This window comes from Filicampus tigris, chromosome 11, assembly GCF_054856515.1.
Source record: "Filicampus tigris isolate MCC_2025a chromosome 11, RoL_Ftig_1.0, whole genome shotgun sequence".
In the NCBI taxonomy this organism is placed as follows: Eukaryota; Metazoa; Chordata; class Actinopteri; order Syngnathiformes; family Syngnathidae; genus Filicampus; species Filicampus tigris.
Genome location: NC_141227.1, coordinates 16,767,929 through 16,780,190, shown reverse-complemented (window position 1 = coordinate 16,780,190; position 12,262 = coordinate 16,767,929). Strand labels below are relative to the sequence as shown.

At 40.1% G+C, this 12,262-nt stretch overlaps 1 long non-coding RNA gene across 1 annotated transcript in view; it reads left to right on the top strand.

Annotated features, from left to right (window-relative positions):
• Positions 1-12,262, top strand: part of LOC147139950 (uncharacterized) — an 89,770-nt gene that overhangs the window by 60,907 nt on the left and 16,601 nt on the right. The window contains exon 5 of the long non-coding RNA XR_015088582.1: positions 3,595-3,716. This is a non-coding gene — a long non-coding RNA (uncharacterized LOC147139950). The remainder of the gene's footprint in view (positions 1-3,594; positions 3,717-12,262) is intronic.

Below are 12,262 nucleotides of genomic sequence, written 5' to 3'. Positions count from 1 at the left end.
TTTTTTGTTGCAGGCTCAGATTCAGAAAACAGGTCAGCCGTGATTGGTCGTTGTGAGCAGTTGTGATGTCATTTTCAGTCAACAGAAGACAAAATGGCCGCCCCCAGAGATGAACAAAAACGGGTGGATTAACACTTATTCCACAAACACAATATTTATCAGAATGCCCTGTTTTAATTAGTGGGCTTGCATAGAACATGTTTGGGTTGACTTACTCTTTAAAATAATATGTACTTGTTAGCCCAAAACGCTAATGTCATGGCTTCCTATACTAACGAGGCTAGCGTCATGGTCAGCTTTTATTTTGAATAATTCTAATACTGTCACTTGTTATGGTTGATTGAAACATCAAAGCCATACTGCCTTGTAATAATCGTAAAATAATGGTACTCTCTTTTTTAGCGTATAGCTATAGCTTTCTTATTGTTAACATTATGCTAAGATAACTAAGCTAGCAACATGCTAGAACTATGGCTTTTTGCATTTGAATAGTTGTAAAAGTAAATGGAGAGCCAATAGTCTTTCTACTCAGTGCTGTCATCTATGAATTGTATGCTACATTAGTTTAGCATCTTGATTTGCGTTTTTCGTGTCACTTCAAAGCCCTTCTGCAAATCATTCTTCCTGGTAATTCCTTTTAATTTACTTCTCCCTCCAACCCCCCCAAAAAAGGTGTCACATTGTGTTGGTTCCGGAACTTTGATGGATGTTGCCACCCTTGCCCAATCAGAGCCTGCGGGTGGGCGGGATTAAGAGACTGATTAAGTAATCTGCTTTTCGTCCCACAAAGTCACCATGATGAGGTTTGGAAAAGCTCGTTGAAAATCACTGACGCTGTGGGAGGTGCAACGAGCAGGCAATTAACTCTGGAGCGAACCCTCGAGGCATCAACTTTCACACACACACGCGTGCACACGCACGCACACATACAGAGCAAGATAGTTGTTCCGCTTAGAGCAAAGTAGGAGAAGTGGTTGGATTGTGCAAAAACAAGACTTTTCATCAGCTCCTCTCCCCAGAGGTCGCGCCATGCAACTAGTTCATTCCAAATGTCACAGTCACAGAGGTGGCTCATATATGTACAAGGCATAAGTACATCTCGAAGACCCTGAACGGTGAATTCAGAGATTCATTTTTAAATACGTTATACAATCTCGACAGGATTGTTCGAATTTGGATAGGTGTTGGGAAATCAATTGGTGGCGTTCAAAGTCAGAAACATTTGTCATAAAAGTACCGTTGCCTTCCTCTGGTGCTCTTGAAAGCGGCGAGCTATGCTCAGCATGATTGGTCGGGACATTTCCACTCGTCTGGCCTCCTTGAAAGTTGCGATATGGCTATTTCTTCTTCCACAACCATAACTCTATCAGTTATGCTTGAAAGTTCAATTTCCAATCCCTACCACATGGTTTCAGTCTAGTTAGGAGTCAGGAAAATAATTTCTGGCATTAAAAATCAGAAACATCTTTCAGAAAAGCTTTGATGGATTGACGGTGGTTTATGGCCCGGAATTATTGGTCGGAACACTTCCACTCCTCTGACACGTTTATGAGCAGTGGGCTACGCCTATGGCTAGTTCTTCTTCCACCGGATGTGGATATACAAAATATGCAGAGCTGGGCATCGCCTAACCGCAAACGCATTCCGTTCTGCATATTTAATCGACCCACATGATCCCGGTCAATCCCTCGTCGGCGACCGCCAATCAGTGTCGAGAACGTAATCTTCACGTCGCGCAGGTGCCGCACGGGCAGACACGCCGTCACCTGCATGTGACGTGGTAGAGGTTAAGTCCGTTCTTGATGTCGTTTGGCTGACTCGGACCGACCGGGACCACGTTCGTCGATTAAATATGCAGACAGGAACTTGGTGGCGGTTAGGCGATGCCTAGCTCTAAAAATACAATATCTTTTAATGGTTGATTGTAGAAATTCAGATCTCTATGGCATGGTTCAGTTTCTGTCATCTCTTTGTTCACTCTCCATCAGTCTTTGGGAACTTCTTAATTCCCGCCATGCATTTGTGTGTATTTAAGTGTCATTTTAGACAGACAAGCTAGGGAAAAGTGACAATCTGACAGGACGAAGAGTTGACGTGTGTCACTTTTGAGCATCAAAACCACTTGAATTGGACATTAATAGAAGATAGGTTTAAATAATAGAGTTAACATTGACGCATTTGAACAATTCCTGGAGGAAAACCAAGGGAGTGACGAGCTGAGCGTGTCATCTGTCTCTGCGAAGAATGACGTCCGTCCCCGCGTCGATCAAACGCGACATGGCAAACATGACGGAAGATCTCTTGTTTACCCAGTGCTTTGCCTCCTCTGCGTTCGCGCTACAACTCGCCGCGCTCATGGCCTACTTAACTAAAAAAAAAAAAAAAAAAAAAAAAACTCCAAACGACGTCCTGGCTGGCTGACATGTAAGAAAGCGGTTGATGTTCTCCCGGATGGCGGCGGGACGGCAGGAGGACCACCGGGAGGCCGACATCAAGGACCGCCAGCCAGACGCGGCAGGAACGAGGCGAATGAGGAGAATGTCGAATGCGACACTTATTTTTTTTCCTTTTTTTTCCCCCCAGCCGCAAGGAGCCACTTTCATAGCCAAACCTGACAGAGCTTCACTCCTTCTAATCAAAACACAATGTTGTATCTCAAGCCCGGAAGAACAGGACCAACAGTCCCTCAGTGGATTCTACTCTGAGAAACATCCATATTCCCTGATTAGCCCGACAGCTGTGAAATTCAAACTTAAAAGCGGTGGGCTATGGCCCGGCACGATTGGGCTGTACACTTCCTCTCTTCTCGCATGCTGAAAAGAGGTGAACTATGGCCCATTGTGATTGGTCGGTACATTTCCTCTCCTCTGTAAGTAAGTAAAGTTTATTTATAGAGCATGTTTAAACACATCTCACACTCAACAAAAGTGATCTAAATTTTGCATTAGCTAAGAAAAATAAAAGCAGTAAGAACAAAAGTGAATAGGTGAAATACAGTAGTAGATACATTTGCCAATCATAAACTGAAAATTGCATCAAGAGACAAAAACAGTTAATCACAGACTAACCAGGGTAAGACATTTAAAACAGTGTGAAAGGTGTGCTTTGAGCTTGAGTTTGGGTGGTGCAGTTTGCGCCATACAAAAGACCAAACTTAAGACATTTACCAGAGCTGGGCATTTTACTAAAATTTGAGCGTCCGTTATTCGTCATGCGTCTGCAGCGTGGGTAGTACCATTCCGTCATCCGTCAGTCGCCTTTTTTTCCAGGGGGGTAAAAAAATAGTACCCCATCTATAGGCCGGTCTGCCTCTATTTTAAATGGTCAGCGAGTCTGACTAAACTTTCACTGCATGATTATGTTTCACGTGGGGGTGGGGAGCAGTTGGACCAAGGTTGCTTGGAATTTGGGGATTTCGAAAAGCCAAAGACAATGACGTCAGTTTGGTCATCATTATTTGCTCTCTAGATTGTAATTTCTTCCAAACAGTCTAAAAAAAGCTGCATGGAGTTGCATGATTTATGTGTGATGTACAGTTTTTAGTCATTTGCAAAGGGTGGAATAGATAATGAATTTTCTGTTGCTGTTGTCTAGGAGGAGTATGTAAAGGCAAGAAAAGGACGGGACCCAGAATGGATCCCTGGGGGACAACAAAAGACACATGGAAAGGGATGAAGAGGCCCAGCCTACAGATACGGAAAAATATCCTGGTGGAGGTAGACGTCAAACCAATTTAGAGCTGTACTCGTGATGCTAACCCACTGTTCAAGACAATCTAGTAGTGCTCTCTGGTCTACACTAGTCACAATTGGCCGGTACACTTACCCTCCTTGGGCACGTTATAAAGTGTTTGGCAATAGCCCATCATGATTGGTCGGTACACATGGCCAGTTTTTTATGGCTACTGCTACCCTGCACAATATAAATCAACAGATTGCACTGTTGTATCGTGAATTAATGGCACAGCTAACCAAAACCCTTCCAGCAGCGGTTTATTGAATATTCATGTAGCTCCCAGTGTGATCTGGTAAGGAGGATTAAGATCACAACTGCGGGCTGAGATGATTTTCAGCTGATTCTTGCCGCCGCTTGGCTGTCGCTTGCATCATCACGTGCTGGCTGGTTGGCTGGCCATTTGGCCTGCAGACAAGGAACAGGGAATACTGAATAAGAAGAAAAAGGGTGGGGGGAGGGGGGACATAAAAGTTGGCCTTTAGCGTCCATACGGCACGTCAAGTGTTACAACATGTCTATTATGTTGGGGAATATCAATGTTGATACAGTGGACAAGGCTTGGTGCATGCATGTGTGTGCATGTGTGTGTGGGTGTGGGTGTGTGTGGGTGTGTGTGTGTGTGTGTGTGTGAAAAAATATGGCTTGATTGTCCTAATTTTATGATCTTCATGACCCTTTAAATAATTGGACTTAAATATTGTAAAACAGCTTTTTATCATCCCCAAAATACATTCCAATAAAGACTTTTTTCTCAAAAATAGAAAACTTTCAATCTATTTTTTCCTAAATCCCCCAAATCTGACTTTATTATCCTAATATTATAGTTATTTTCATTATAATATTGGATTGTTTGTATAAAAAACATCATTTTGATAATATTACGACTTATCTTGAGGAGATAACTTTTTATCGAAAAATAAATTCAACTTTTAAGGCAGCAAATGAACAAAACTTTTCATTGTTATATTGTGTTATTATATATTATCATTTTTTTCTTGAAAAAAGTACTTTACATTACATTACATGTTATTTCTAAAAAAGTAGATTGTTTTATACTTATTTGACAAACCATTTTTTCCCCCAAAATTATACTTTTGTTTTATTTATCCCCCCAAAAAATGACTCTGTGAATGCATCTGTGTGACCGCATGCCTGTGCGTGTAGGGTTGCGCGTGCGCGCATGTGTGTGTGTGTGTGTGTGTGTGTGTATTGTGTAAATAGCCAAAAATCCCTGAGGACGAATGATGAGGAGATGATATCTTGTGAAGTGCGCCCTTTAAAAATAGCAGGCTCGCTGTCCACATTGTTTGCCTTTAGACATGTGTGTGTATGCGAGTGTGTGCGCGCGTGTGTACACTTGCTTGTCTACTGTACTTGTCTGACTTAAGTGTGGCACAAAGTAACATCTATTAGGATGTGTCAGCCCGCATGACTGAGAGCTACATAATGCGTGTGTGCGCGTGTGTGCATGTGTGTACGCACAAGTAAAAAAAAATGACATACATGGTAATGTGAAATATTGCCGCAGGGATGATGGAGTTGTTGAGTATGGGTGATAAATGGGGTTTGGGTTAATGTTGTGGGGGGGGTTGAAGTTGGGGAGTCCAGGGGGGGTTGAATGAGAGAATGTGCATATTTGGTTCATCCACTAGAGATGGAGTTTGGTCCAATTGTAGGAAGTCTTCTTGTGTTGGCTGTGCTTGAGATGGATGATGCAATGTTGGTCAAGTAGCATGTTGTGTTGTTACATGAAAACGTTAACATCTAGTTAAAAAAAAAAAAAGGATTAATTCTATAATGTCTTTGGGAGAGTTTGATATGCATATAGGCAACAGCATCATCAAAATGATGTATTGTTTTCTATTTTTAAAATGTAGCAGATAAATGGTTTTTTATTTCATAATTAAAAAAAAATGCTACTGTTATTTGAATATTATGATTTTTTGGGGGTATGAAAACATGTTACTTTTTGGGGGAAAATACTTTTTTCTGAATACAATGACATTCATCTTGAAAATTGTGATTTTTTTTTCTTGAAAATGAATAACCTCTTAGTGAAAAAAAGGAACTGTATTCTCACTATCATTACTCTTTTTTCAAAAGTATAAGACTGTGTATCTAGAAGGATTGGACGTTCTATTTTAAAATTGTGATTTTTCCTCATTACAATTACAATACAAATTTTATGTAAAAAAAAAAAAAAAAGAGCCAAATAATTTTTGTAATGTCTCGTTATGACTTTTATTTAGAATACCTCTAAAGTACTGTATAATTTTATCTTGAAAAAATGTGACCTTATAAAAACGTGATATGATTACCATATGACTTTTTTCGATATATAAAATTCCGCTGTTCATCTTTAAAAAAAACTATTTCGTGAATATAAATATTGAATATTCATTTAAAAAGTTGTTGTCTCGGGACTTGCTTTTTTCAATCTAAAAAATGTACTTTTTAGCTACAATTTTTGGTGGACTTTTTTGTATTGATGCAATCCCGCTCAGAAGAGCAAAAACTGTTGGAAATCATTTTGAGAATTCATTTATCAGTGGTAGGCTAGTAGTTTTTAATTCAGCTTTATCTATTTTGAAAAGCTGCGTTTCCTGGTGTATTTGCAAGTCTGTGCTCAGCTGTGATGCTGCATTTGAAAGTGTGTCTATCTCCAAACAGAGGCCAATAAATGCAGCGTTACTGATGCTGTTTGAAGTTGCTGCTGGGAGACGGTGAACAATGAGCAATGCAGAGACGAGGTGGAGGGGTTGTTGAAGATGGTCACAAAAGAGAATTATTTTTGTAATATTGGGACTTTTTTTTCTCTTGAATCTCTAAGCCTTTCACCTCATAATTATTTTTCTAAAACACATAAAATACATAAAATTTTATCTTGAAAGACACTGCCAAGCATTCATGCTTGTATTATTACTTTTCTTCTTTAAAAAATATCTTTAAAAACATCGACTTTACTCCTAAATATTTGTATATTTTTCAGCGGGCTGATCATTGTTTTCCAGTATCACATGTGTATAAAGGTCTAAGTTTGATTCAACACAATAATATCACTGTCAGTTTTTTCTGGTATGTCAAGTTTTTTTATATACAGTTTACCAGACCAGCAAAATTCCACTTATTAGCTGTAGTAAAACTTGCCATCTTTTTACAACTGGACTCATCTACACTTCTGTGGCAACTTGCAGTGAGAGGTGTGTGCAGCTCCCAATAGGTCAGTACTACCAATATCCACAAACAAATATAGCATGGGATTGATTTAAATGATTGGTGCTGTCTTATATATATATATATATATATATATATATAGCTCAAAAACTTGACATGATAGAGGAAAAATTTAGATCCTTTTTGGATTCCGCACCCAAAAATTAGGTCAAAACAGCTGTCAGACTTAACTAAACAAAAATTTGTGTTCCCCAGTGTTCTCAGCGTTTCAGTCCTCTTTCATAGAGGTCTACAGAAATATGAGAATATTTAGTGTTGAGATGGTGACATTCTTTGACCATTTTTAGGTCTCTAAATGATCCATCAATGATACAAAAATGTATTAGTTGTCGATTAATGGATTAATTTAATTTAATGACTTTATTCCCATTATTACCGGTAATTTTTTATTGGGAAGAAAAATCAACTTTATTCCATGAATATTAAGATTTCATTAAAAGAAACCTTACGTAACATACATAAATATTACATCTTCCTCAGAGGAAAATATGACTTTTTTTTTTAAAGAATATACAACATCTAGCAAGAAGAAAAATGCGATTTGTTGCCCTCAGGAGATCTAGTTGAAATCTGTTAGAAATCATTTAATTCATATCCCATTTTGGCTTGTTGCTAATGCAGTTAATCTCTTTTAAAAACTCCACTTCCTTCTGTATTTGTGTTTATCTCTAAGTGGAGTCTAATAAACGCAACGTTACCAATGCTGTTAGAAGTTGCTGCTGTGAGACTTGAAGAAGACAAGGAGGAGGAGGGGTTGTTTAAGATGTTCACAAAAAGACTTTTTAACGCCCACACAATGTTTAAAAAAAAATCTGCCGCTTACAACCTGCAAATGTTTGTCTCGTTTCCCACCTATTGACATGGCGTTGCGCTCGTCTTTCATCACTCGTTCGCTTCACCAGGTGGAATTTGAAGGTGATCGTGTGCATTTTAGATTCACGAGTATGTTAAATCAAGAGAAATGGTGGTAGTGGTTGGAATCTTGAAAATGCAACTGTACATGACATTAATGTATGTACCTGTATGTTTTGTTTTTATTGTTACCCGTCAAACTAAACATAAAATATATGTTGTGTTTAAAACAACCTCATCGCATTGCCTTGGGAAGGTATTTGAGCTTAAAACTAACATGCAATGCATGATTTGTTGTAGATATTATAATCTAATGCAAAAAATGACAAATTTTACTGCAGTTTACCGAGCTGTTGTGACCATCTCTTTCAAGTTTATTTCAATGTTTAGATTCTGCTGCCCACTATCCGCCAAGGCCGGCATGGCAGAAGGACCAGCACAATGAATGCATGAAATCCAGATTTTTCATATTTAGTTCTTTATATTCTATTTTAAATATTATTACTGTATGTTTTAATAAATTACCAGAGCTGGGCAGTCCGTCCCTGGGCCGGACCGGTCGGACCATTTTTTGGCTGACAAATTTTTAAAAAGGGCTGGACTAAGCATGGCCGGAAGTGGATTTTAGTCCGGCCCACTAATCGGCCCTCATGCGTGTGACGTGCTCGCGAGGCAGCCAAATTTCATCTCAGCCTACTCGGTGGCTTCTTTTTAGGCTTCTTTCTACTCCCGCCTCGGCACGAGCGACAACTGTTGTCGCTGTCTTTTTGAAGCGACGCCCCCCGACTTGGAACTCAACTGTTTCAAAACAACTTGTGTCCGGTAGTATATTAACCTGCGCGCAGCACTCAAGTATGATGCTGGCACATCAAGGTGGAGTTCATGCACTTCTTCTGGCATCTTTCCTACTTCCGGAAATACGCCGTCACAAACCTGCGGTGTACAGTGGTTTGCTGGTATACTTTTATTTTGAAGGCCGTGAACGAAGGGAAGTGTGGAAAATAAATAAGTAACTTGTTGAATGCGACTTCTGGCCATCTGTTGGACCCAAACAATTATACAATACGACAAAACCAACCCCGGGGCTCGCAATGGAAGTAAGCACACGCAATTAGGTAAGTAGTAATGTACTAGTGGCGCATTTTGAAGCGTGTCCGCAGCGGGTTCGAAGAGTAAATTAGCCAGCTAATGATCCTTAAAAAGCCTCTGCCATTAGCATCTCTCCCGCGGCGGTGTCAATCACGGACACTTTTTTGGGGGGGGGGCCGGGGGGCAAAACGGGACGGGGGGTGATCATTTTTATGAACAAGGGCGGGGGGTCGCAGCCGGAGGGGTACCCAGGTCAAGGGTGGAGGGTCGCGGACGGACCGGCAAAAAAGGGTCAAGTGCCCAGCTCTGTAAATTACAATACTAATACTATTACTAAGTATTAATTTTTCTTCTAAAATTAAAATCATATGTACTAAACAGAGGGTCAGACGACTTCATAATTTTGATACAAATGGTTGTTACAAGGATATTTGGTGAAAATAGAGTATGTGTGCATGAAAAATGAAAAGTCCAAAAAGGGTTGAAAAAAAATGTGTTTGTATGCGACGGCCGCTAAATAATGCAGCGCCTCTTCTCCTCGACAACATCTTTGACGAGCAACGCGGGCTTTGGAAATATTTGCGCTTTAAACACTCATGTCGCTCCTCGTTCTCGTCAGCAAGCGGCTGACATGTCGAAGGCACAAACACACACACACACACAAACAAAGACACACACACAGACGCACGTACACTAGGTCAGGCGAACACTTGTTTATCATTTATTAGACTGTCATCTCCACTCATGTCTCTATCGTGACATTTACAGTGGGATTGGCTGTTTTCAGGCGGCTATTGAAGCTAATAGAAGGCTTTCGAATATGATTTTCTATGTACGCTGCATAGACAAAAGTATTGGGGCACATTCCACTAGCAGGAAGTGAAGAAAACTGACAACTTTGTTCATTTGTACAGAAAATGAATGGACCTCAAACGTTTCCCTGAGGAACCCCACTCAAAAATGTGTCATGCCACTGAATAAGATGGGTTTATATGACACTATTCACTTATATATTGTAAGTATTGGGGCATAATCCACCTCAGAGAAGTGAACATATGGAGTTTTGTTACAGTTATTCATCAAATGAATGAAACTCTTAACATTTCCCTAATGAACTCTTCTCCAAAATATGTCATGCTACAGGTTACTTGAAGGAGCCCAGTTTTGTATGTGTACATGACACCAAAAATTGTAAACATATGGACAAAACTGTGGGGGCATATTCCACCAACATGAAGTGGAAAAATACTGACAGAAAATGAATGGACCTCAAACATTGTATTGTATTAAATACTTTATCCGTGAATGGAAAAAAAAGTGTTGTGACTCATTCCAATGACAGAAAGGTAACAAATTGTGGCGTTTTAAATTTTCCAGAAAGTGAAACATTTCCCTGAGGAATGCCAATTGAAAAACATGTCTGACATATCCTTGTGAAAATCTTGTACACGAGATTTGTGCTCGAGATTTGTGCACACGTAGCATTAGGGCTGTTCGATTTTGCCTAATAAGAAAATCCCGATTATTTTCTCTCAAACCCGATTTTCCGATTACGAGTCTTTTATTTAAACTTAATTTTTCTTTCTTTGAACTCAAAATGCCAGTCAATTTAAGTTCAATGAAGGGGATCGGCTGGCTAAAATGCAGCCTCATACCAGCCCGACCAGAGCATGAATGATTCAGAATGGTTCAGTTCTATTCCAGGCAATTTCCAAGTTTCAATCCTGGGCTCCTAGCTCTCCATCGACCTGGCCAATTCCGTCAGTTGAGCATACGCTCCACTTCACTTCCTCACTCACTCGGCAGTCGGCTCGGATAGTCGGCTCCTGCAGCAAACAATCCCCCAGATGTGTCACTTTCTCCTCGGCCAGCGGACAACTGCTTCCGCATTTCAGCAATTGGATTGAACGCGCTACTCACGTGACCGCATGACAAGCACAGAAGTAACCACCGGAAAACAGAGATCTTAATACGAAGAGAAGGGTAACAGAAAGTACAAATACGAAGAGAATGTACAAACAGAACACAATACAGAAAGTACAAATGGGCTACACTTAGATACACCAAAAATAACAAAATCGAACGTGCCGATTTGAACGTTTTTAACATCGTTTTATCCAGAAAATTCTGTTACGGTTCAAAATCGCTTAATCGAGCAGCCCTACGTAGCATATACCACCTAGTATGCTTTGGACTATTTAAATTATTTTACGTGAGGGAGTGCTAGTCTGAACCATAAGACCTCACCACCGAAGATGGTGGTCATTTGTTTTTTGTCTTATCAACAAATTCAGACTTTTTGGACCGAGTCCATTCACAAGAAGTAAGTGTTTGAATCACATTTTAGACTGTACAGTTTCATCAAAAATACACTTTTGGTCAATTTTCCTCCATTTATGCAGCTGCAGCAACTGAAGAGGAAAAGGAAATTCCTGCATGGTCAAAATGTCTGGGGGTCTTCAGCCACCACCGTCCCCCAAAGTGTCACGTTTTACATCTTTTCCTAACAGTTTGTATGTTTGAACAAGAGCAAAGATCACAGACGGCAATCAGCGGCTCTCCCGGGAAAACAAACAATTGTTTTAGTACTTGATTTGGTGAATGCAAAAGCTCGTGGTGTGTATGTGTGTGTATGTGTGTGTGTGTAGGTGGGGGTGTGCGTGTGTGTGTGTGTGTGTGTAGTACAAGTGGGTTGTTTTTGGCAGCCTTACTGATTGGAGGCAGCTTTTCCACTCCTTGACGCAGCATGCTTGTCCTGATTGGCATTGTTTATGTTTGGGAATCCACTGATTCTATCAACATGTTTGAATCAGATGATTAAAAAAAAAACATTTTGTTTTGGGTCCAACATTCTGGGTTGGATGGGCAGAGATGGTTTGTTTTCCCATTTTGACACACTTTTTCAAGTATTTTTTTTTTTTTTTAGTGCCTGTTCTCTTTTGCTGTCAGCGAACTGTAGACTATCGTGTAACATCACTTTCACGAAACGAAAAGAACGCCATCTTTCAAATAAGAGGCAACGCAAAACTGTCGACATATAATGCAAACACCATAGATGGGCTAACGGAAATGAGCATGGATGTTAAGGTAATTACAGTACTATAAACTCTCAAACATCTGCCACGTTGCCACACGGAACAGCAGCACAAACAAACAGCATACAACTCTAAATTCAGACTTTTCTGTATATTTTAACCCATGAAAGACGGTCGCTTGAACATCTGCTATATATAGCGGGGCGCAAACGATGAACCGCATTATAGCGGGCATTCACCGTGACTCCGTTTTTAATTGATTGTATTAAGACAATATATGTTGTTCTTTCAGTTTGACACAGGCCTGCCTTGCTCAA